This window comes from Pleurodeles waltl, chromosome 9 (genome assembly GCF_031143425.1).
Source record: "Pleurodeles waltl isolate 20211129_DDA chromosome 9, aPleWal1.hap1.20221129, whole genome shotgun sequence".
In the NCBI taxonomy this organism is placed as follows: domain Eukaryota; kingdom Metazoa; phylum Chordata; class Amphibia; order Caudata; family Salamandridae; genus Pleurodeles; species Pleurodeles waltl.
In genome coordinates, this window is record NC_090448.1 from 1162464969 (window position 1) to 1162492125 (window position 27157).

Consider the following 27157-nt stretch of genomic DNA (forward strand, 5'->3'; position numbering starts at 1 on the left):
CTAAATGGAACCAGGCAGAACGCGGCGGCGGCACGAATGGGTCCCTGTCCTCGGCGCATTGTGGAGAAATTATATTTGTTCAGAGACTGCATTGTTCGCATTCGCCAAGCGCTTCTGCCCTCAATTTCGCAGCGCTCAGCCCGTGCTCATTCAGCGGAGGAGGCTCTGGGCGCAAAGGGCGACCCCAACTTTGTTCGCGCCCCCCGCCATAATGGGAAAGCTGGCTGGGGAAAGCGCGCACAAAGGATATTGTGCTGTTAAAGTTTCTTCACGGGCGCACTTGTCAGATCCCCTGAAAAAAGCTCCAGAAATTGAAAAGGAAAAACCAATTTTCTCCGAGGACAAAGTTCAGGTGCGGTCTGGTTCCGGTGGCCGGATGATGCTGAGGTGCCGGCGGGGGTGACCGAATGCGGGGCGGGAAGACGTGTTCGAAAAATAGCCTATTGATCGAAGCTCCGCCGGTGGCCAGGGCTGCACAATTACTTTCTGTCCAAAGTAATATTCCCATCACGCTGCCCAACAAATCAGGCTTCATCATATTTACGGCAGCTGTGCTATATAAGGTATTTCAGGACAGAAGGCTGTCCGAGTCTTGGCGCTATTAGGCATCATTTGATGCCAATCGGCGGCGGCTGCGTATGTTTATGCATCTTACTGCATGTCTTGCAATAGACTGCGGTGCGCCCCGCTGCCGCATAATTATACAGGTATAATCACCACGTAGAGAATGCACAAGGGCGCACACGTGGCTGAACCGGAAGACAGCGGCCTTCTGAAGAAACGCCTGGAGTGCCCAACCCTGGGGGTGGGAGGGGGTAGTCTCAGCCGTGATGGTTCATGCCTAAGCTGAGGGTTCAAGTATTCGCTGCTGCCTCGATTGAGTATACTTACGTTTGGCTGCAACTACGAGTTGTATTAGCTACAATTAGAAACAGACTGGCACCGCTAAACGTGTCCTGTATTATTGGATCTTTGAATTCCGGTTTATGAACACTTTCAGACATATTTATGAGCCCCTTGCGCCGCCGTTGGGTCGCTTTTGTGGTGCACGGGTGCCTGCATTGGTGTTATGCTGCCAAAACGGCGCCGGCGCAGTGGGAAAGGGCAGGGACGCGCCGTGTTGCATAGATATGACGCATTCCTGCCCTTTGACGTAGGGCAGCATAGCGAGGTGGCGTGCTGCACTGCTCTGCGATGAAAGCCCATACATGTGGACCTTTGCCCTGAAGATGGTCTCATGTACTAAAGGCTGTGGCAGAGACCGAAACGTTGACGTAAATCGACTAAATGGAAACTAACTAGGAGTCTATTGAGTATTAATTACAAAGGACTTTTTCCTGGACTGGTTGAGTGAATTTCTAATGCTGACCACTGTCACCACTACGTTGTTTAGTGACTTTGGTGTTTACTGGGTCAGTTGTGTTGTGTCCTCTAGGTTACCCATGGTACATTGTCTGCTGTACAAAAACTGTTTTGTCAGAAAAAATGCCATGAAGAGCTAAATATTATTTGTTTATGCTTTGAATACAACTCATTGTGCAGTTCAGATGATTGATAAAGTATAAATAACTAATACACTTGTTAGGTCTGAAGTCCGCCCGTTCGGTCTTATGCCTGCCGGCCCTATTATGAGTTTCCCACTGGGCCAGAGGTCAGAAACAGAGTTTCCGCCCACTGGCCCAGCGCAAAACTACCCACAACATTGACGCTGGCTCATAATCGAGGCGGCGGCAATGTTGCGGTGCATCGGGTGTGAAAGCACCCGTTGAGCGTTTCACTGCCTGTAATTCCCATGGAGCCCCCGCCCTGTTTCAGCCAGCTTTTGCATGGTGGTGGAACCGCCATACAAAAGCTGGCGGACTTCGGAGTCATAATCCCCAGGGCAGCGCTGCTTGCAGCACTGCCCTTGCGGATTAAGACCACCGGCCACGCCAGGCCATCAACTAGCAAAAAAGTGGCGGTGCCGGCAGTCGGACCCTGGAGCTTTTTGCCGCAGTCATAATGTGGCTGTCGGACTGCCACCGTGAGTCTGGCAGTCTTAGGACCGCCAGACTTGTAATGAGGCCCTAAATATCTTTGCAAATAACTACATACATTTAAGTGGTTGGATCCTGACAATGCCACTGATTGCAAATAATCAGATTTTTTTTTGTAGAATAATTCCTTCAGGGACCATTGTGTGTTTATACACCTCATATGAAAGAGTGATAGTCGGAGAACGCCCAACTACTGACGCAGACTCCTGGACTGAATATGTATTGAGCAAGCAGTTCAGGGCTCTTGACTACAGTCAGACACAAGGGGGGGAAGTACAAGCAGTGATGCAGCAAGGATGTCATGGGTCCTCATGCAAGAAAGGGACAAGGACCACCAACTGCCACAGTTTGGTAGGAAAATACTGCCATAATAAGGGTTCAGGGGACCCCTGGACCAAGATGCCACTGCACCTGCTGAGCTACTGACCGCTGTGCCACTGACAACTGAAGGAACCATGAGGATACCAAAGTGCAATGAATCAGTAAGGCTTAAATTACCTGCACAATTGTCATAAGGTACAAACATGATTTTCAGCTACAGGTAAATAATATTCCTGGATATTGGGGAGGAGGGAATGACACCACGACACCCTTGCTGTGTGGAAAAGACTACTTTATTGGAACAGGTGCACCTACAAACATAATTCTTTGGCCTTTGCCTTACAAAACTAAAACCTCACTAGACATCGAAAACACCTAACCAAATTATCCTCCCCCCTCTCCTACCCCGTCCTCTCCCCTCCCTGTAGCCTTATCCAGCCTTCCGTCTCTCCACTCCTGTTTTACCTATTTCCCTATTAGCCCGCTTGTTCTCCTCCTGAACGCTAATGTCAAGCTTCCTTCCTGCCCATCACGACCTGCTGCTGTTTCCCCCCCACTACCTAATATTGTCCTGCCATCTTCAACATCCTTACATGTTTTGGTACCTGCAAACTCTCCTCGCCTCCGCCAGCACTTGTTCCAAGTGACACCAACTATATACACAAACCTTTTTGTGTCACCTGTTCCGACTCGAGCGCCCCGTTCATAAATCCAAACATAAAAATGGGGGAAATCCTGGCTAGCCCATAGGGAGGGTGGGAGGGAGATAAAACATCACCCAAAAAACGGACTGGCCACCGTGTCATCAGTTGACAAAATGGTGGCCGTCCACACAACATGGCCCCATATATACCACCCACCCACCGCCCAAAAAACAGCCCAAAATAGCCCAACGCCCGTTGTGGGCCATACCACCCTCCCCAAAGACCCCGGGGGGGAAAACTTCATTCTTCGACGAATCCCCCCCGGGACTCCATTGGGGAGGAGGGGAACAACACTACGACACCGTTGCTTATCCTGCCTTCCCTCTCTACAACCCTGTTTTACCTATTTCCTTATTAGCCCCGCTTGTTCTCCTCCTGAATGCTATTGTCAAGCTTCCTTCCTGCCCGTCACGACCTGCTGCTGTTTCCCCCCCACTACCTAAAATTGTCCTGCCATCTTCAACATCCGCACGTATTTCGGTACCTGCAAACTCTCCTCGCCTCCGCCACCAGAAAAAGCCAACCCTGGCCTTTTTCTGCCCCCTCCCCCCCCATCTAGGTCTCCCGTAACATCATCCTCAATGTGTCCTTCAACTGCAAAAGGTAAAGTTCCATACCCATAAAGGATAAATGGAGCCCATCATCTCAAAAAAAATTCGACATCCTCAAATCGCAAATCTTTATGTTCCATATATGTCATGCCCTTATCTAAACAGAAACTTTTAATTTCTTTATTAAGCTTACGCCTGGCCCTCTCAATGGCCCCCAGTTTCTTCGCCCCTCTCCACACCTGCCGCGAGACAAACCCTGTAAAAAGAACATGGCAACTGCTCCACTGCGACAAAATGACCTACAAATCCCTCTTCATAACCTTCATAAGATCCAATCCAGTTTTGACCACCAAATTGTGCTCTCCCAAATGCAAACACACAACATCAGGACAGTAACCCCCGCTACGAGATCCCTGCAAACATGGCAAGAGCTCCTCCCACCTCATACCGCCCTTGCTAATCCACTGCACATGATACTGCTCTATATCCAACCCTAAGTTTTCCCCTATGGCCGTCCGTCGTGCTTGGCGCTGAGCCCATTTTAGAATGAATGGCGGAGGACCCAGATCCCAATGTAAGCCGCCTCTGGACCTGCCACAACACATATCTCCTGAAACAATCCGACTTCCACCTCCCCAGGGACATGAGCTCCTCCCTGCTCCAACCCTTCTGCCTGCTTTTATAGCCACCCCAATCCTAAAGGAGTGGGTTCCAAATTGACGCGGGTGATGCCCGAACGCCGCCAGCTTCTTACGCATCACTGCCAATAACTGGGCTGAGGTGGCCCTGCTCCATTCACTATGCAGAAATACCGCACCCGACAGATCACTAGTTAGTTTCATCCACTTAAGCCCCAAATTTAAAGGGCAGATCGAAGCAACTGGATACCGCCTGAGAAATACAACCGTCCCTGAACCCCTCTGATCTATTTTTGAGCTGTTGACTCGCAAGGCTACCCCGACCTCCCCACTGTATTTCCTTCCAACAAATACCTGGCTTCTGCACCAAACCCAGCAATTCAGACACCCTAAAAGCGCTGTCAAACAACCAGGACATGAGGGTCTGAAAAAGGCGAGCCTCTCCCTCATTAAAGAAAACATCTTTCATGCTACCGGACAAGCCCTTCAACAGCGCAACGACACCAGGCACTGAAGACGACCCTTACTGCCCCCTTCCCTCACCAACCTTCCAAAATCCGCTGCCCTAGTTCACACACCAATGGCTGGTATCCCCAGAAGAGCTTGCCCATGAAACCCAACACCGCTAGCTTACCTGATACAGTGACCCTGGACTGCCCTTTGTCTATCAATGCTATAATAAACTGCACCACATCCTCTACTGTATCGTTGGGTCTTACTCTCTTACGTGCTCCAGATTGTCTAAACTCCTCCCACGCCTTCGCATATGCCCGTTGCGTAGCTGGCGCCAGCGAATTCATTACCAATCGAAGCATCCTCGAGTGCCTATATTCCATAGAGCTTCTGGCATCGCCGTCCTGCACAACTCTGTGCCCCTGACTAACCCATGGAATCTGTCCCACTGTGAAGGAGACAAAGCATCCGCAATTTCATTGTTCACTCCTGGCACATGACGTACCCAAAACAAAATATAATTTTTCAAATACTGCAGCACAAAAGCCCAAAGCCACTGAAGAACCTGGTCCTCCCTTGCTGACTGCCTGTTTACCAAGTGGACCACTGCCATATTGTCCACTCTAAACAATACCTTCTTGTGTCGCAATGTGCTCCCCCACAGGCACACCGCTACTACCAAGGGGAAAAGCTCCAAAAAGGCTATGCTAGGCCCTCCATTCTTCCACTTAAATGGCCACTCCTCCGCACACCACCTGCCCTGCCAATAGATGCCAAAGCAAGTCAACCCACCCGCGTCAGAAAATATCTGAACATCCCATTCACCTCCCTGCCAGGCCTTCAGCGGAATTCCATTAAAAGACTCCAGGAACGTGTTCCACATATGAAGGTCCTCCCGTACCCCAGCCTTGAGGCATACATGATGATGGGGCAAGGACTTCCCTGCTAAAGCCAAAGCCAGCCGTCGACAAAACAACCTCCCTGCCCACACCACTCGGCATGCAAAGTTCAGGTGACCCAGCAATACCTGCACCTCCCTCACTGTTACTTTACTTTTGCTCAACATCTGAAGAATCTTCTGGATCATGTCCACCCTCTTATCATCCAGCAGTCGCGCCGTCGCTGTCACCGTGTCCAACTCAATTCCCAGAAATGACAGTGCCCTACAGGGCCCAACTGTCTTTTTGGGGGCCAAGGGCACACCAAGGTCCCCCATGACTTCTTGAAGTTTCTGTAACACTTCCGCACACCGTGGAGAATCCGCTGGCGCTGCAAAAAAGAAGTCATCAAGATAATGCGTTACGTGGACATGGCCAGACGCTGCTGTGAAAATCCATTGCAGGCACGTACTGAAACATTCGAACAGGGCACAAGAACTAGAGCAACCCATGGGAAGCGCCTTGTCCACATACCAGCACCCACAAAATTGAATTCCCAGCAACTCCAAATCACCTGGGTGCACAGGGAGCAAACGAAAGGCCGACTTGATGTCTGTCTTTGCCATCAGCGCTCCGGGCCCCAAAGCTTCCACCATGTCAATGGCCACGGCAACCGACGCATAGGACACCCTTGTGTTCTCCTCCGGGATAAAATTGTTAACAGAGGCGCCCTCTGGCCATGACAAATGGTGAATCAAACTATATTGCCCTTTTTTCCGCTTGGGAACCACACCAATAGGGGACAAGATAAGGTTCTGCACCGGCCAATGTAAGAAAGGGCCAGCCATGCGACCTTCCAACACTTCCTTCTCCAATTTGTTGCTCACTAGCATCTCTTTTCCCCTCACCGAACGAAGATTCTCAGCCCACTGCCACACCCGGGGACCCGTGTAGCCCAGCCGGAACCCCTGCGAAAATCCCCATATCAGCAAGCCCGTGTCCGAAGGTCTGTGATAAGCCTGCAACCAAAAAGCCAATCTGTCCACCTTAACCGAAGCATGCGCCCTTTCCAAAAGGGCCCTGTCTAAACCTCTGTCCGTCTCGACCACTCGTTTCTGATTGCTGCCCAGCCCAAGATCCTTGCCCCTGCCCCTGCTCCTGTGGGGTCTTGTTGCCCGGAACAGTGTATAAGAGGGTGCCGCCCGAACACTTCGAGCACTCATGCCGAAACTTACAATATTCCCAAGTGCAGATCCTTTTGTTGTAGTCCCAACATGCTCCCGATCGCCCGTTCCCTGCTGTGCCTGAACTTGACTGACTAGCTCTCCCGACCCCCACCCCTTGGGTGGGGCGCTCCCAAAAGGGCCGGTAAGTAATGGGCAGCCCACTGGCCGTAAATATTGTCTTACCAAATTTTGCCGGGCCCATGATGTGTTGCCACAGATCCACATCTATTTCCCCCCACTTAACCTCTGGATCTGCTGTCATTCTCGCCCTAAGCTCCTCTTCGTACTGCTGCCACACATACCACCGTAGTTGATTTGTGCCTTCTGAATTATATCCATATACTTAAAAAGTGCTACGGACCACACGAGAAAACGCTTGGAATAGATGCTTTCGAAGATCAAAAATGCCATTGTCCAATTTTCAATATTAATGGGCACTTTTGGCCGCTTAGCGAGCTCAAACTCCTCTTCCTTGGAGCCCTCTTTCACCCGCACCTCCTTGTGCAGCAGTTTCAAAACCTCCACATATTCCCCTTTCCAAATTTTCTCTTTAGTTGACTGCATCAGATGCGCACCCAAAGGCTTAGCAGTGCCCATGTACGGAAACCTCGCCTGTTTTTAAGATGGCTGCTCCAACTTATCCCCTTGTTTAGTGTCACCGTCTGTCTGTGAACCGCTGTCACCTGACCCTACCCCCACTACCGTCACCTGAGCCCCTTTGTCCCCTTTTACGGATTCAATAGATGTCACCCCGCTGTCTGTCGCCACCCCGCATCCAACACATAAACACCTTTCACCAATCACGCTTCCCCCATCCCCACTTCCTCTTTTGCCTCCACGGCTACTGACACCCTATGTCCATGCTGACCTGATTCCTTACCTGTGCCTTCTGCCTCCCCAGCTGGGCTCCTTCAAACGCCATGGCTGCACCTGCAGTGCCCCTTGTAACGACTTGGCAACAAAATTAGCAGTCACCCCCCACCCTTGCTGTCCGCCCACCACTCCTCTTCCTCCCCTTCCTCTAACAGCTCCCCCTCCTCTATAATGCGCTCCTCAAAATCCAACTCTCACTCCTCGTCACCAAATGTGACTGGCCCCTGCAACCCCGCTGCAGAGCTCCTGAGCTGCTGCCACTCACCACTCAAGGCAGCTTCCGAATACTGCGCACATAGACCCCTCCGTATACCTGACGGGCCTGGACGCTGCTCCCTAGGGACAGCGACACCGGCGGGCGCAAAACCCATACCTCCACACCGCCCCTTGGGAGCATCCGCAGCCCATTTCCTCCTTGCTGGTGATTCCAATGATGATCTCCAGCCAGCCGCCCTGGGCTCCGCCTTCTCTTCCCGCCAGGGTGTCAGAGCCACACACTGCTCGTCTGGCTCACCACGTCCAATATCCCCCTCTTCCTGCCAACAAAGGTCTGATGTGCCGGGTTGAGCACCGCCCCTTGCAAAACGCCCGCCAGACGGCCTGAAATCCTCCCCAACCCTGAGGATACCCACGACATACTTGGCTTCCCAAAAAACCCCTGAGTCCCTTGCCTTCCCTCCCCACCGCCGGCTCACCGTAAACGTGCACAGGGAACTTACATTTGGGGGGAGGGGAGGAGTCAATGCCCTCCCGGACCCTCCACCTGTCCACCTCACTCTCACCCTCACTGTCGCTAGCACTCCACTCTAACATGGTGGGCCACTTCTTGGAAATGGGCACCAAAGGGTCCTTTGCCGCATCATCCCCCCTAATGTCCCCTCCTGCACCACCTGTCTGACTGTCCAAAACATGCTGCTCACCCCCTTGCTTGGGAAACAAGTCACTTGTATCCCTTCCCCTCCTTACCAGGCTGTGATCCTTGCCCCCCTGCCGCTCCAAAATCGCACACTCATCCTCGCTGTGAGCGCGGGCCCCCACGTAGGCCCTCTAACCAAGGGCTTTATTTCACCAAATACCAAAGTTGGTTACCCTCTGCCACGTGGGTGACTGGGATTCATGGTGTCTGGCGTGGCAGCCTGGTAAGATGCAGCCCAAGGGCTCAGGGGCACCCAAGTGCCCCAGTCCTCGTATGTTGCTAGCTGTTACGAGTAGCCAGAATGATGTGGCCACTGGCCACACAAGTTGGGAGAAGGAAGAGGTCCGTGTCAGGGGGCACTCCCCCAGGCAGCACAGCAATGGTCTGCCCAAGATAAGCACATCTGAGTACCGGGTTCCTGTGTGCCTTTTGTGTTGTACTGCTCTCACACAGTTAGCAGGCCTCATTGTTCACGGGTCACCCCGGCACGTTGGCCACCTGCCAGTGTTAACTCATTCATGGGGGGTGGGATTTGCTCAGTTGTCCCCGTGTTTAGGTACCAAGGCACTGCACTGCAGATCCTAGCACCATGCGGATGCTCTGTTCCCTCCTCACCCACCAACGGAGCGCAGCAGTGCACCGCAAATTTTACATCTGGCCAGTTCCAGGCCAGGGAAAGGTGGGCAGCGCCGCAACAGCTCCTTCATGGGGCCCCTCCCCTAGGCCCAGCAGCCATATCCTTTGGGGTGGGAGTCCTACTCATTTGATCCCCTAAATCTTATTGTGAGGACAATCCCTCAGCCCCTATGTCTGTTCGGGCCCTCCATGCCATGTGGCCCCTCCTCACCTGCAGCTGTTCCGAGGGTGGCCCGGCAGGGTTCTTGCATCCACTCCCTCCCTGCTCGCGGACCTCCTGGTGAGCAGGCCTGGTCACAGGCACTGTGCTGTCTGTCACTGCGACTCCACCGGGGCACCGGAGCTTCATAGCTGGGCTGCCATGTTGGCTGCTCTGACTGCGATCCCTCCTCAGCCGTCTCCTTTGCTTTCCTCACCTGGAGGAGACCACCGGCAGCCCCAAATGTTGTGCTGTGCCCCGTCGGTCTTCAGGCACCTATACTCAGGTCACAGAGCCGGCCTGTGTAGTAGTTGCTTCAGGATCTCTGGGGGTCCAATTTGGAGCTCTGCAGTCACGCTGTCACCATCTTCGATGGCTAGGTCCGCCCCCATGAGTGCTGTACTCATTTAAAAAAATTTGTGAAGATTTGTCAAATGGCGCCAAAGTTATTGGAAAAACAAAAATCATTTTTCCTATGGAATCTAGGTTTAAATATTACTACCTACTGGGAAAATAACACAACACACCAACAAGTACTGGCACAACCACTCACACAACCAAGGAATGGACTAAAACATAGGGACAGGTATTTTTCAATATTCACTCAATGTTCATTCGCAACAGATATATTTCAAACCACACACTCATCCCATATCAAGGCATCTAGGCTTTCATTATGACATTGGCGGTAAATCCCACTTACCACCACGCTGACTGCCACCAACTTACCGCCGCCGCCACGGATATCCGTTCACCATATTAACACACATACACCACTCCATCAGTATTCAGCCACATACACAAATCCGCCAGACCAAAGGTCAGTGATAAACTGGCGGTATCAAAACCCACACCATTATGCCAGCAGAACAATGCCCATCACATTATGACCCACGAATCACCACAGCGGACATTCAACGGCACTGAACCATTGGCAGTACATACCATCGCGCTCAAAATCGGCACACACAAACAAAAGAACACCACATTGGACAATTCAAACAACACACACCTGATACCAATACACATACCACACCCACACCACTATAAAACACATACCCACATTACCCACAACCCTCTACCATTTCAAACCATTGACAGCAGAGAGACATCAAGATCACTGACACAACTAGAGCCACACACCTATACACCACTCATGCACCCCACATCACACACCCTAACACATTACCCAACACACCCCCACCAACACACCTTGCACAACACCCATGGCACTACAAAGACACCCCCGTTTTCACAGAGGAGGAGCTAAGGGTCATTGTGGAGGAAATTATCAGGGTAGAGCCACAGTTATTTGGAGCACAGATGCAGCAGATATCGATAGCTAGGAAGATGGAGCTACGGCAGAGAATCGTGGACAGGGTCAACGCCGTGGGACAGCACCCAAGAACTAGGGATGACATCAGGAAGAGGTGGAACGACCTACGGGGGAAGGTACATTCCATTGCAGAAAGACACCAGCTCGCTATCTAGAGGACTGGCGGTGGACCCCCACCTCCTCCCTCACAATTTACAGCATGGGAGGAGCAAGTCTTGCAATACTGCATCCCTAGGGCCTGGCCGGAGTCGGAGGAGGACTGGACTCGGGTAAGTCAACTCTCTACTACTACTACCTCTCTACCTGCATGCCATCACACACCCCCACCCTCACCCTCACTCACCACCTCCCACACACCCCACCATCACATCTCACTCATCCCAATGCCAAGCCCTGCATGCTCTACCAATGCATGGACACCACTCACAGCCCTGCATGAACACTCATCACTAAAGCATGCACACTATAGGGAATTAACTATCCCACCATACACCAATGTACACCAGTGAAAGTTGCCAGGGCAAATCCAACCAAAGAGGGCAAGCCACAATATGTCAGACACAGAAAGCATAATACATTATTTACATCCCCACAGGTACCCGAGCGAATGTCACCGGAGAGGAGGTGCCAGCAATATCCAGTCCCCCAATTGAAGAGGCCCACAGTGATGACAGCAACTCTGGTCTTCAGGATCTAGATGACCTACCTGGCCCATCAGGGGCCACTGGACAGCCGGTTACCCAGGCCCAATCACACACCACCACAGAGCCTCCCGCATCAGTAAACACCACCACAGCACCCACTCAGCGTACCCACACCTCTGTCCCCAGGACACGTCAATCAGCAGTGGGTCCACCTCTACAGGGACCCCAGGCCACACCTCATACCCAAGACAATCAGGGACCTGGGTCAGTGGCAGTGCGCACATGGTTCAGGGGACAGAGGCACAGGCCAACAGGGAAACCAGGAGGTGTGCTGTTCCCGGGGGAGGACAGGCCCAGGGAACTGACTCTACAGGACGCATTTGCAGAGATCCTGGGAGCCTACCAACATTCCCAGGACATGCTGGGCCATATCTTGGACAACGTGCAGGAGAACAGGTGGCTGCAGGAGGGACAGTACCAGGGGATCAGGGAGGACTTGCAGGCCATCAACAAGACCCAAATCTCCATAGCATGGGTGGTGGCAGACATGGCCAATATTATGAGGGAGGCAATCTCACACAAGCGGGCCCCTGCCACTAGCCAGGCATCTAAACAGCCTTCCACTTCTGCTGCAGCTAGTGGCCAGGAGGCCCTGCCACAGGACTCACAGGCCACCAGCACCCCTCCACCTGCAGAAGGTGAACCACCCCACAAACGTTCCCTGCGATCCAGACAGAAGCCAGAGACACTTGCCATGACCCCCACCAGGAAATTAGACTCTCCTGATTGTCACCCTTGTTTCCCACCCAGTCACCCTGTCCACCTTGAACTGCCATTGCTCACCTTCCTATGTACCCTTGGACAATGCACCTGTGCTACAAACAGGCTAGAACAATATCTTGGACTTTCTTCCTCATCACCTCATCCCATTGCACTTGCCCCTCCATATTTTAGTGCTTCAATAAACACCCTTGGAAAAAAAACAAGTTTGGAGTATGTCATGTATATCAAATATATATTAATTGAAACAGGTACAAACATTGCAAATCAACTGTACAGAAAATGAGCATAGATTAATGACCTGTAGCTGGCTGCAGTGATCACACCAGGAGTATAGGTGAGGTCACCAACATCTGCAAAATGAATTGCCAGAGGGAACAGTAAGTGGGCATAGAAATGGAAAAATCAGCATGCTATTGCCACTCAAATTAAAAAAAAAATCATTGAAATGTGAAGTAACACTGTCCTACCTGTGTGTCATTGGAAGTATTGTCAGATCACAGATGTTCTGTTGTCCTCATCCTCATCCTCTTCCTCCTCATCCTCACTGTCCACAGCCTTCCACTTCTGCTGCCAGGAGGCCACCTATTCATCCTCTGGCACATGGGCATCTCCAGCCTCCTCCTCTTGCAGGAATGGGACATGGCGTCGGAGGGCCAGGTTATGCAACATGCAGCATGCCACCACTATCTGGCAGACCTTCTTTGGTGAGTAGGGCAGTGATCCACCTGTTAGATGGAGGCACCAGAACCTGGCCTTCAGGAGGCCAAAGGTCCTTTCAATTACCCTTCTGGTTCGCCCATGTGCCTCATTATAATGTTCTTCCGCCCTTCTCCTGGCATTCCTCACAGGGGTCAGCGGCCATGATAGGTTGGGGTAACCAGAGTCACCTGCAAATTTTGAGGGACAACATTCAGCCACACACTATCCCATATGGCCCACACCATACCCATACACCAACATATACTGGGTGGGAACCAGGGCTCACCTATTAGCCACACCCTGTGCCTCTGTAGTTGTCCCATCACATTTGGGATGCTGCTATTCCTCAGAACAAAGGCATCATGCACTGACCCAGGATACTTAGCATTCACGTGGGAGACGTACTGGTCTGCACGTCACACCATCTGTACATTCATAGAGTGGAAACTCTTCCGATTCCTGAACACCTGTTTATTCTGGTGGGGGGAGGGGCAAATGCAATATGTGTTTCATCATTCGCCCCAATTATGTTGGGGATATGTCCCATTGTATAGAACTCGGCATTCACTGTGGCCAAATCTTCAACCTGGGGGAAAACAATGTAGCTGCCCATGTGTTTTATCAGGGCAGACAATACTCTTGTCTGCACTATTGAGAACATTGGCTGTGAAATTCCTACTGTCAAGCCCACTGTCACTTGGAAAGAGCCAGTTGCCAGGAAATGGAGTGCAGATAGTACTTGCACAAGAGGGGGGATCCCAGTGGGGTGACGGATTGCAGATATCAGGTCAGGCTCAAATTGGGCTCACAGCTCTGTGATTGTGTCCCAGGTGTGCTGCATTTGACGGTGTGTACCTCTCCCCATGCCTTGGCCACTAACTATTTCTCTGGTAGTGCAATGCATATTACGTAGGGCTGTTCCCTGTGTGTGAGGGTACTGTGTACGCCAACGGAGGTGTTGGTGCAGCCATTGACCAAGTATATCCATTGTCTCTTTCTCCCCTTTTTTGTTTTGTCATCTTGTCCTTATGTGCACAAGCATCATCTGGCGGAGAAGTAGAGGCACCAGCAATGGAGGAAGCTGCATCCCACAGGACCCAGGAGGCAGCGTCCACCGAGGGTGAGGGCACCAGTGGGATGGAGGGTGAGGGGAGCACCACGACAGAGACTGGAGGGGACAGTTCTGACACAGATACCTCCTCCGATGGAAGCTCCCTCATGGTGGTGGACACTTCTGTGACCACCCCAGCTACAGGTACAGCCGCCACCCCCTGTACCAGCACCGCCCTCCCAGCGGCCCCTCAGCGAATTGCCTGTTCTCGCTCACCCAAGAGGGTGGGCATCTCTTTCGCCCCAGGCAGCTCATGCCCTGCCCCAGTCAGCCCTACTGCCTGAGTGAGGAGGCTATTGAATTCCTGAGATCCATCTCTGTAGGGCAGTCAACCATTGTGAATGCCATCCAGGGGCTGGCAGCCTAGATGCTACAATCTAATGCATTCCTGTAGGGCATTCACAATAGATTGGTGGCCCAACAGAGATCGATTCAGGCTCTGGCCTCCTCTCTGATGGCAGCCATTGTCCCTGTTCCTACCGTCCCCCCTCCAAAATCCACTGCCCAGTCCAATTCCCCTCAACCCCAACCTCTCCCAAGCACACATACAGACACGCATGCACACAAGACAACACCCAAGAGTGTCACAGGCAAACACAAGCACCACACTTCATCCCACAGGCACTCACACAAACACACCAACATCCACTATTTCCACTGTCTCCCCCTCCTCCTCCTCCTCCACCTCCCACCCAGTTACGTCCACATTCACACCTGCATGCACCTCATCATCATCCACTACCAGCATCACCACACCAAGCAGGACACACACCTCACTGGCATACACCTCCACAACAGCCATGCACATGTCCCCTGTGTCTTCTACCACTGTGTCTGCCCCCCTCCTAGAATACACAAACGCAAGCACTCAGACACCCAACAGCCATCCACCTCACAACAGCATACAGCCCATGCACCTGCACCTAAAAGCAGCAGACAGACACCTCCAACAACCACTCCCTCATTCTCCACTCCCATTCCTTCTCCCTCTTCCCACCCCAATGTCCCTAAAAAACTGTTCCTATCCACCATTGACCTCTTCCCTATGCCCCCGTCCTGCACATATGGCCAGGGTAGGAAGAACCCAGCCAAGCACCTCAGCCACACACCTTCCTTTTTAATACATGCAAGTCAATCCTAAGGTAGGCCCAAGGCAGCCCCATGGGCAGGGTGCAGAGTATTTAAACAGTAGGACATGTACTGGTGTGTTTTATTTGTCCTGATAGTGAACTACTGCTAAATTTGGTTTTTGCTAATGGATGACACAGATTAATATAGGGATTGCCATGACATATCTTTTAAGTGTAATTTCCCATTGGAAGCAGATAAAGATAAGGAGTTTATGGTCTCTGAACGCACAATTTAAAATACATCTTTTGGTGAAGTTGGTTTTTAAATTGTAAGTTTGAAAATGCCACTTTTAGAAAGTGACCATTTTCTTGCTTAACAAGTCTGTGCCTCTGCCTGTCTGTGGAATACACGTCAGAGTCAAGATGACAATTGTGCTGTTTGTGAATTTACGCTAGACAGTTAAACAAAGGGAACTGAGGTGTGTTCTGCATATCCTGATCAGCCTTTCTGTGCTAGAGTGGTGGGAGGAGGTGACACTTGCACCTGAATAGGGCTGTGCCTGTTCTTACACAAAGCAGTCACCATCCCCCTGGAATGCGTCGGGCCAGGGCAGGAAAGGCAGGAAAGGCAGGGTCTTGTACCCTACAAAGACTTGCCATTGAAGTTTGCCTACTTCAAAGGCAGAAATGATTGTGTTGGGCCTCTGAGACCACAACTTTAGAACACTTCTAGTCTGAGGACATCCTGTCAGGAAGAAGAGCTGGATGTTGTAGGAGTAACTGCCACTCTGCCTGTTGCTGTGTTGTGCTGGCCTGCTGCTTTTGTTCTGGGAGTGAAAGGACTGGTCTTTGCTTTCTACATCCTGCTTTCCAAGATTTTTCAAGGGCTTGAACTGAGCTTGCCTCCTGTTAAGAAGTCTCAGGGACATCAAATACTTCATCTGACAGTGCCTGGACTCTTCTGCTGAGAGTCCTGACTTGCCAAGTGGTGCCAAATACAGTCCGTGGGCCCTTCGAAGTGGAAAATTGTATCCTGAGGAAGATAATTGACGCATTGTAACACTGCAGCTGAAAATTGATGCATCGCCTGGCTTTCGGCAGAAGAATCGAATTAGAGCCTGCCTAGTGGCTAAAGAATGGATGCAGCGTCTGCCTTGCGGTGGAAGAATTAATGCAGCGCTTGTAGGATCGACACAGCACCTGTTTCACCACAGCTCTATCATCACCGTGCATCTGGATTTTTTACACATCATCCCTGGGAGTGATTTCGCATAGACCCCGCACCGCAGTGGGGAACCAATGCTGGGTGACTGGAAACCAACGCATCATCTCACCTGTGGGGAGAGAACTGATGCATCACCTCCCCTGCCAGTACGGAACGGATGTATTGCCTCCCCTGCCAGTACATAACTGACGCTTCGTCTCTCCAGCGAGGAGAGAATTCGCACATCACCACCCCTGCCAGTAAGGAACTGACACATCACCTTCCCTGCACAGTAAGGAACGGATGTATCACTCTGCCTTTCCAACACATCACCTTTCTTGCGGCCTGCATTGTCTTTGTTTTTGATGCATCTCAGGTACTGTGTGTTAAAAGGATATCACCATTGATTCCCAAGGATTACCACTCATTTAAACCTTCAAAAAGTGATATATTTGATTGTGTATGTTGGATTTTGTGTCATATTGGTCTTATTTTATTTGGATAAATATTGCCTATTTTTCTAAACTGGTGTGGAGTATTTTTGTAGTGTTTTCACAGTGTTATTGTGTGTGTATAAAAATACTTTACACATTGCCTCTGAGATAAGCCTGACTGCTCGTGCCAAGCTACCAAAGGGGTGAGCAGGGGTTATCTTAGATTTGTGGCTCCCTTACCCTAACTCGAGTGAGGGTCCCTACTTGGACAGGGTGTAAACTAACTGCCAACTGGAGTCCCCATTTCTAGCGCTGGTGATTAGCGAGAAGGATAGGACTTCGTATTTGAACTTGACATACAGTAATTGGTGTACACTGTTGTCTTATTGCAGACCATTACGCAACCACATACTGTTTTTTTTTCCTTTTTGGATTTCTCTTGCCGGCTTGAACTTTACAACTTTTGAGCCATTTCTACAAGCATGCCTTAATCTGTGGGGCCATCAGCAATTGCTGCAAATGTGGTATTTGAGCAGGAGAGGTTGGAAACCTATTTGGTGCCTCAGTTCAAAAAGTTCTGTAATGAACTCAAGTGTCCTATTAAAGGTCTCAGCATAAAGGAGGAGATGCAAAAGGTGCTGGGGGCCTGGTTGGCAGTAAAGGAGGCTGGTGGGCCAGCAGAGGGAGAGCATGTTGTTGTGGAGGGAGAGGAGGACAACCTGCAGGATGAGCTGGTGGATAACCAGGATCAGCTACTAGGAAGGCGCAGTCCAGGGCATGTAGTATTATTTCCTTTAGAGGTCTGACCCCAGAGGGCAGGCGGGATACCCAAAGGCATCAAATGGAAATATAGAGGCTCAAGCTGCAGCATGAGAGTGAACTTCAGCTGGAGCAAACCATACTTTGGCTACATCTCTTTTGGCCACCCCCGCCGGCAATCTCAACCTTATCTATTGGTGTCTGGGCCAATTTTCCTCTCCTGTGATATTTAGGATAAGCCAACTGGCTTCTAGCGGCACCGCTAGGCCCATTACTCGGGTCATCACCATTACTACTTGGGGCCAGAAACATTGAATGATTGAGCAACTCCACAAAGTGTGAAAGAAAGTGCCCCACTAAGCCACAGCCCCTGCTGCACAAATTAGAGTCACTACAGCCCATGCGGTGTAAGAGGGATCTGGAATAGTATGAGCTATGCAAAAGTCTAAGTTGTATAAGGTGGAACCGGGCTCGGATTGCCACCTCCTGAGGGCTCTGCAGGGCTTCCTGCCAGTCATCATCTTTTATAGGGCCTATGTCTTTTTCCCAGGCCTCCTGAAGTGTGTGCCAGGGATCTGGGGTATTATTCAATATCTTTTTATAGATCACTCACTTTGCCTTGCCTGGGAGTGGCTCGAAACAGCAATTTGTCTTCTAAAGGGACGCATCTGGGAGTGATTTCCCCTCCTTTATGTGTCATCTGCGTGTATGTCTTAACTGTATATATCTATATCTCTCCGAGTCTGCCATGAAGAACTCAGTATACAGCTCTTCATAAACCTCACGTTCCTCCATACATCTCCCAGCCGCTCAAAACCAATGAGTCCCCATCTATCAAAACCTACTAGTTTACTTGACTCGTTCAGTTGGTCGCTAGTCCGGAGTGGGGTTGCCTTTGTCAGTGTGTCCTTCCATCCTAATCATTTGGTTGCCTCTCTCCATGCTCAGACCGTGGCTAATGTATGGGGGGGAAGACCAGCCGCTCTTTTCCTAGTATATAGGATTGCAGGATATCCACATTCTCCTATTTTGGTTCTATCTATTCTGTACGCTGGTTCTTCACTGTCAGCAAACACCCATTCGGCCACGGGGCCAACTGGGATGCCCAATAGTATGCCCGGATATCTGGTATTGCCAATCCCCCTTCGAAGACTCCTCTCTGAAGCTTGTTAAGGGCTATGCATGAGCTACCCTCACCCCATAGGATGATACTCAGTTCACTGTTGATTTTGTTAAATAAATCTATGGGCACTTGATATGGAGTATTTTGGGGGACATACAATAGTCGACGGAGGGTCATCACTCTAAATAGGGCAGCGCAACCCATTAGAGATATCGGAATTTTCTGCCAGTGTGATACATCGTCCCGAAGACGATCTACCTGTGGACCGAGGTTTTCTTCAATGAAAGCTTCTGGGCTCCTTGTGATATATATTCTCATATATATAATCCTGTCTGTGGTCAAGGGAATCTCACAGCGTGTCGGTAAAATTTGTTCACCTTCTGTTAGCGAAAAGGCCAGAAACTTGTCCCAGTTTGATTCTTTGTAGTCTTGATTTCAGTTTCTTTGTGATGCCAGCATAGAGTGTGTTGCCGTAGTCCAGTTTGCTACTGATGGGTGTGTGGGTGACTGTCCTCCTCATCTTGGTCAGGATCCACTTGAACATCTTTCGAAGAAGGTGAAGGGTGTGGAACATGACGATGAGATGGCATTGACTTAGTGGGTCATGGACAGAGAGGAGTTTAGGATGATGCCCAGATTGGGTGCGTGGTCAGTGGGAGCGGGGGCGTTTCCTAGGGAGGTAGGCCACCAGGAGTCATTCCAGGTGGAGGGGGAGGAGCCGATTACGAGGATCTCTGTCATGTCCGAGTTAAGTTTGAGGCAGCTGGCTTCAATCCAGGTGGCGACTGCTCTCATTCCATTGTGGAAATTTCTCTTGGCCTTTGCTGGGTCGTCGGTCAGGGAGAGGATCTGTTGGGTATCATCGGCATAGGAAACAATGTTTAGGGCGTGTTGTCTGATTATTTTGGTGAGTGGGGCCATAATGTTGGGCTGAGTGAGTATCTTTGGGGTACTCCTGAGCACGTTTCCTTGTTCTCCATGTGAACGGTGGTAGTCTGACACTCTATATTGTTCCGGTGAGGAAGGATCTGATCCATTTCAGTGCTTCATCGTGGATGCCAGCATCATGGAGTCTAGCGCAGAGGATGGAGTGGAAGACGGTGTCAAATGCGGCAGAGAGGTCGAGGAGGATGAGTGCGGCTGTGTCTCCGTTGTCCAGTATGGTGCGTATGTTATCCATGGCTGCTAGGAGTGCTGTTTCGGTACTGTGGTTGCTCCTGAATCCAGATTGGGATGGGTCTAGGATCTGGTGTGTCTCGAGGAGTTCGGTGAGTTGCTAGTTGACAGCCTTTTCCATTACTTTGGCTGGGAAAGGGAGCAGAGAGATGGGTCCGTAGTTCTTCAGCTCCCTTGGGTCGGTGGTAGGTTTCTTGAGTAGTGGGTTGATCTCAGTGTGCTTCCAGCTGGATGGGAAGGTGGCAGTCTCAAAGGATCTGTTGATAGTCTGGCAGAGCTCTGGTGCTATGGTGGCGCTGACCAGGATGAAAATGTGATGTGGGCACGGACCTGAGGGTGCTCCTGAGTGGATGGTGTTCATGAGTTTCCAGGTTTCCTCTGTGGTGATGGGGGACCAAGAGTTCAAGATCTGGTGCAGCGCTGGGTCCGTGGTGGTGTTAGTGGGCAGAGTGGGCACATTTTGGTTCTTGAAGCCTTCGTAAATGTCCTGGATTTTCCAGTGGAAGAAGGTGGCGAGGTCGTCGCAGAGGTCCTGAGAGGGAGGAAGACTGAGGTATCTGTCCCGTGTTTCGTGAACTCTTTGACGATGCTTAAGAGCTCCTTGCTGTTGTGAGCTCTGGTGCTGAGGCATTCTTGAATGGCGGCTTTCTTAGCGGATCTGATGTTCTGGTGGTGCACAGTGATTCCATTTTTGTAGGCTTTGCGGTCTTTGGTTGATTTGCTGCTCCTCCATTTTCATTCCAGTCGTCTTCAGGAGCATTTGGAGTCTTGTAGGTCTGATGTGAACGATCTAGGTGTCTTGCTTAATTGGTGTCATGCGGGTTTCCAGAGGGGAACTACACTGTTGGCGCATTCTGAGATCCAGTAGTGTAGATTACAATGTTTTACAAGAAGAACTATGGTGCCGCCCTTGCTGAGGAGAGGCGAATCATCAAAGGTGGAGATGTCTGTGATGATGATGCAAAGGGGGTGGTTGCATGGTTGTTTGGGTGAGCCTCCAGAGTAATTTTTCCAGACTTGAGTAGCGCACCCAGTAGCTTGAGGGATAATTCAGTTGTTTCATCCCAGGCAATTAAACTGACTGTACCGACTGAGTCACCTCAGATTGTTCTCCAGTGTACCCAATCCAATTACCAACTTCGACAGAATCCTCATCAATCGACATGGTCAAGATTATGTGGTATTATGGTGTAAGTGCCATGATGCCAAATGAGTGAACAGGAGTCTTTCCCTTTTTATTTGGCTGTTTGATGTTTATATGCTTGGGAATGAATGTAATGTCTTGTCATGGTAGTCTCCCAGAGTGAAGGGAGTATGCCACTGGGAGAGGGAGGATAGTTTGACATACCCTTGTGCACACAAACTCTTAATTGCTGTATCAGCGGATTATGTGGGAAGTGACATGAAAGCAGGGCCAGACTGGCCATAGCGGGCATCAGAAGGCTGGAAGGGTGGGGGCTGTTTTTAACAGGGGTGGTTTTATTATTCTGGGTCAGTTTTGCAGCAGTGCGGCAATATCAGCCCCCAGTAACAAAAGCAGCAGTGCTTTGCCCTTGCACCCCTCCCCCCACCCGGGGGCTGGTCAGACAAAGTTGCCAGGGCTGCTTTGGGTTCCTAGTCTGGCCCTGTGTGAAAGGGTTAATAAATAGGCTGTGGGGTTGGTGGGCATGGCAGATAAGCAATTCACTGCACTGTCCATGCATATATGCTTTTGTGATTGCTAGTTGCTGTGCGAGTGGTTCAGCCACATTACACCTATCATGACATGTAATGAATCTTCCATCAACAGGCTGCTCACGTTTTGGGTAGAATGCATTAGTACACTTCTGAGAAATTATTACTTCATGGTGCAGACAAACGCAGTTTCTGGGTGGTTCACTGCCTCACCTTTGCAATTGCAGGAACATGGGCGGTTCCTTAGGAAAATGGAGGCATAAACACACAAAAGTAGCAAGCTAGTTTGCTCGCACTGCAACAGTTAATTAAAACCGAGCACACATTCAAAATTGAATGGCACACACATCTTTTGAAGTTCTATGGCAATGCACACACTTTCAGGATGAAGACAAATCCAAACAGGCACACAGATTGTCACCAACTAGTTGAGAAGTACCAACTGATTATTTACACCAAACTGTCAGCAAGAGGATTTGGTATCTTCCATCACAATGTGCACTCCCACATTACTGACTTCTCACTATAGCACATTGGGATCGCATCATTTTGGTTGCACCATCATGTGTCAAGGGAATGACATCACCATGTGATCGACAATACCTATATTGTGTGCCTTAACATTACTAATGTAAAGTGGAGCATCTAAATTGTACTACTGCAGGTGCGTTCATAGTGGAAAAGTAGTACATGTGTGTTCTGATGTTTGAATTTAACATGCTGAATTGTAACACATATGCACAGTTATAGTTGTCCATTCTAATTATGATATTATGTTGCATCTACTCATATTTCATATATAATTCTGGTTTTCATTCATAATTGTAAGATCCACTTATAATCATGTATTTCGAATGTGCATTGAAATACCATATTGAGTTAGCTTAACTAAAGGCCTAAAATGTTGATTTCATGTATCTAATATTCAACATGGAGTTTTGCTCTTGTTGTAAAATTCTTTATTTGCAGGTGCATCCGTATGAGTGTATACGTTAATGATACGTATTTTTTGTATTTGAGATAGTGAGATACCGGAGGATATTTTGGCAAGGACAAAGGAGCACTAATGAACTGAGAAGCAAAGTGTACCAGACACTGAGAGACGCTCAAGGTCGTCCTGATGTTCGATTCATGGGATGAGAACTTGATGGGAGTTGCCAACTTCAGCTGTGCAAGGAAGATGGAAATGTGCTGGTGTTGATGATGCAGCCTTCTCAAATGTTCTGTAGGTTTAATTGGTATTCAATTAGTTAGACGAGGGCAGATTATTTTTAGCCCCTAAGGATAGCAGATACCTCTTGAGACTTGGAGGGGTATTGGCTTCCCTACTCTGTATCCCTTTGTGTGGGTTTATGCTACATGACACCTCTTTACAGCAGAACTTCCACTGAGGTTTCTGCTATGCTGCACTTTCCCGTATTTTCTGAGAGATAATTAATATTTCTTTTAGCTTAATTTGAGTAGTTAGATTAATCTATGTCCCCCAGTAATTAGCCAAGAGGACCGCAATTTATACACTGATCATCAGATCTTGTTTCTTATATTTTGCATGGCTACAACTGAAATTGTATGACTTATGCTTATGTGCTTTAACCTAAGTTTTACTTCACCTTTGGTGATTCCGTAATTATATAGCATGTTTTTGAGATTCATTTGCATAAATCTGACCCTTAATTTGTAATAAAATCTTTGAACTTTATTTTCTGTCCCCGGGATTTAATGTGTGACCAAATAGGCTTCATTGTTAATTGAGTTAAAGTGTTGATTTTAACTCCCCTTTGCCCCTTGGGACTCCTAAAACGGTTTGAGACTAAGAGGAGCAGAAATATCGGCCCGAGCATCATCAACATCTACAGCATCAGTTGCTCTTTGTTCCCTAATACCAGTATGAGAGAAAGTCAAACTAAAAGATGTTCCCTGAAGAAACCTTGTTATTGCTTACACGTCTTCCCTGCGCCCTGCAAACATGTGAGCAGCTCCAAACCAGCAAACATCAAGAACCACATATGTGATCTTGGGCACATTTGAAATCTGCTGAATTTCTCTTCTCCCAGCTCCTTGCTTCTTATGTTCTATCTGGGGCAAATATCTCTTCAGCACTTTTTTAGCACCTCTTCTTGGTGCATCAGCCTCATCATAGCAGCCCTTTTTAAAATCTGAAGTCCCTCGTGTGCTTTCTTCTTGGCAGCATTATAATTTCCTCATATTTCACTAGAGCTTCTATACTTGTGAGTTCAGTAATTTTGTCACGATTGTCGTGTTGCAGGTTGACCTGTAGAAATATAGTCATTGCCAGTAGATTAGGAGATTGTTTATTGTAAGCTAAGTGGACACATAAATGATTCCCACAGGAGCATGTGTAGTTACATTTTCAGCCCTAGTCCTTCTGCCTCAACCACCCTACAGGGCACCCTCAAAAACCTGACAACCATGACACCCACTCTCCAGGGCACCCTCATAAACCTGATAACCATGACACCCACTCTGCAGAGCACCCTCATAAATCTGACATTCCATGACATCATTGGATAATCTGACAAGCATTTCTAGCCCCGTCACTAAATGGAGGAGAGAAACAAGTATAAATAGAGAAAGTTCTCACAAGGGTTCTAAAAGTCTAACCAAGAGGGGTTGTCCTGTACCTTTCTTAAACCTAAATTTAAAGGAGTGTAAAAGGGAAAGAGACAATTTGACACCTCTACGGCTTGCCCCGACTACCACTAGCCCCGGCATAAGAAGGAAGACTCTGTCTCTTCCAAGAAACCCCTAACTGGTAGGCAGTCCCAAATGATTTAGAGGATAGATATTGGGGTAGAGGTTGGCCCAGGGGAAACAAAGTGTTGGACTGAAGCCACTTTGGTCTCTATGGGTAGGGTGGATGTTGAGACCATGGCCTCCTTGCCTCACATCATGGTGAAGTGCAGGCAATGTCCCATCAACAGGACCAAAGTATAAGTTCTGAGAATCTCTAAACTTCCCACGACCCAGCAGGAGTCTGACTCCCAAATTGCAGATCTGGGAAGAGAATTCTGTCCTGAAAGATCTGCCACAACTCTCTGAGTTAAATGGGACAGAAGGCCCTCCAGGGACGAACTCTGACAAGTGCAGAATCAGTTCCCAGCTCTTGAAGGCCTTTGGTGCCAGGCTGAGGTCCATTAAGAGGGGGATACCAGTGGAACTCACAGAATCTACTGGGAAGAGGGTGTACTATACAACAAGGCTACAAACCTGCGCAACCAGAAAACTGGTAGTGCCCAGATGTTACAGGACATATCTCTGAAATGTAACCCATGATATCACCTTGGCTGGGCATTTCAGGCAGATCAAAATCAAGGTAAGATAGCTCGCCCATTTTTACTGGCCATGAATGTTTAAAAATGTGGAGGAGTTCTGTCATTCCTGCTTTATCCCTCCAGCCAGTAGTTAGACAAGAGGGCAATCCAAGGCTCTCCTCATCCAATTTCCAGTCAAGGGGATGCCTTTTGAAGGGTAGCGATCTATAGTGTCAGGTCCCTAGGCTCTAGCATAGCTCATGGAACAGGTTCATCTTGGTGGTTACAGACCACGCCAGTAAGTTCCCTGCGGTCATACCTCTGTGACGTGGTTCTGAGGATATCTGAAAAACTCAGACAGAAGTGGTATGTCTTGCTACCATGGCTTTTATGTGCCTACAGGGCTGTACCACAAAAGGGTGTGGGCTTTATCCCCATTAAACTTTTTTATGGGCCCCCTGTCAGAGGTCCCTTAAATCAAGTCCAAGAATGGTGGGAGACACCTATCAAGAAACCACAACCGGAGTTGTGGACTGGGCTCTATACGGTGCTGAAAAAGATGCGTGTGGTCACCTACTTGATGGACATTGGTACCCCCAGACACCCTCAGAGGGTGACCCATTTGAACCACCTGAAATCACACACTGACAGTAGGAACATGACTTTGTTGATAGTCACTGATGGAGGAAAGGGGGAGGACAGTGAACCTAACCCAGATCTCCAGAGCCACAATACTAAGAATGTGGATTTAGTAGTACTCTCTCCTACACATACAGAAGAGCAGCAGACAGATTGATATCAATTGTTGGGCCTGTATGCTGGGTACATTTATTAAAAGTGAGAGTTTTTAAACATAAACTGAGGAACATCCCCACCACACCCTGATGACAATGCTATTAGTGAAGTAGGAGGCAAGTTAGATGTCATTTTCACCCTATATAATAGGGATAGATTATTACTATACATGGAGCACAGGTTTAGCCTATTAAATCAAACAAAATATTTTGTTTGTACAGCAGATGGGTTGAACTCATATTTGAAGGTGTTTTCTATGTGATAATGAAGAAACGGGTGGCTTGGTGAAATAAAATATTTGGCTAGGTTCACATAATTTGAGAAAAATGTATGCAGCAAGTGCATTACAATTAGTTCAAAATGATACCTGTAGGTCTGGTATAATTTTTATGATTTTCAAGGCCTGATGACAGTAACACTGGTGATGTCTTGCTTGTCAAAAATAACATGTACAGGGTGTCAGAGAAGGTAAGGGCCAGCATCTAGGCAGACGGGGCCAAAATGTAGTTCCTAGGGGTGATTCAGCCCTCCAGTAGTTCCTGGTCCAACCCAGTTATGCTTGTGCACAAGACCAACACCCAAGTAGGTTCTCCCAGAACACCGGTTCTTTGGGCTACAGAGGACTCAGTGTCATCGCCAAGAGTGATACACACCCCAGCCACAGAGCTGATGAGCTCATTGATTAGTTAGGGGCTGCTAAACGTCTCAGCACCTTCGACTTAACCTTTGGGTACTGGCAGCTTGCCCTGAGGAAGCCAAGGAAAGATCACCATTCTCAATTCCTATGGAACATTTCAAATTCAAAGCCACCCCTTCACCTTCAGATTTAAGCAGGCCCCTGACACCTTTTTAGAGATTGCCCATTAGGATACCGTCTGGGATGAAGACCTTTAGTACCTATTATCTGGATGACATCGCTGTCTTTAGTTCCACCTGGCAGGAATCTCGCCCATCTCAGGAAAGTGCTTCAGGCCCTGCATCTGGTTGAACTAACTACTAAGACCAGCTTGTACCAGATGGTGGAGGGATCTTAAGTGTACCTGGACCACCTAGTTGGCGGGGGGACAAGTGCAGCCTCTCTAGCCCAAAATACAGGGTATCATGGCTTGGGAGCCTCACAAATCTCAGACTCAAATCAAAGCTTTTCTGGGTCTGACAGTATTTTACAGGTTTGTGAAGAGGTTTGGTATCTTTGTGCCCCATAAAAGAGCTAACTTCTAAGAACCAGCCAAAGGTCATATGGACCAAGAAAAGCCAGAAGACATATGAGAACCTGAAGCAGCCACTGTGCACTACACCCATCCTCAAAGTGCCTGATTTCAGCAGTTTGGTTATTGTGCAAACAGCTCCTTCAGAGCAAAGCAATGGGGCAGTATTGTTACAGCTGAATAATTAGGGCCCAGCTGAGAACACGACCATAGCCTTTCTCAGTACGTGACTACTCCCTAGAGAGCAGGGTTTAAATGCCATATAGAGGGAGGCCTCTGCTGTGGTTTGGTCCCTAAAGATGCTGAAATACTACATGTTTAAGACTCACTCCTGAGTTTACACCAATCGTATACCTCTCAGGGGGCTCATAAAGATGACAGGGGAGGACCTAAAACTGTTGAGGTGGTCCATTTCCTTACAGGGCATGGACTTTCCAG

At 49.2% G+C, this 27157-nt stretch overlaps 1 long non-coding RNA gene across 1 annotated transcript in view; it reads left to right on the top strand.

Moving 5' to 3' along the window:
• The window catches only part of LOC138258797 (uncharacterized), a 234438-nt gene extending 211940 nt beyond the window's left edge, over positions 1-22498 (top strand). The window contains exon 3 of the long non-coding RNA XR_011198579.1: positions 22465-22498. This is a non-coding gene — a long non-coding RNA (uncharacterized lncRNA). The remainder of the gene's footprint in view (positions 1-22464) is intronic.
• The last annotated feature ends 4659 nt before the right edge of the window (positions 22499-27157 follow it).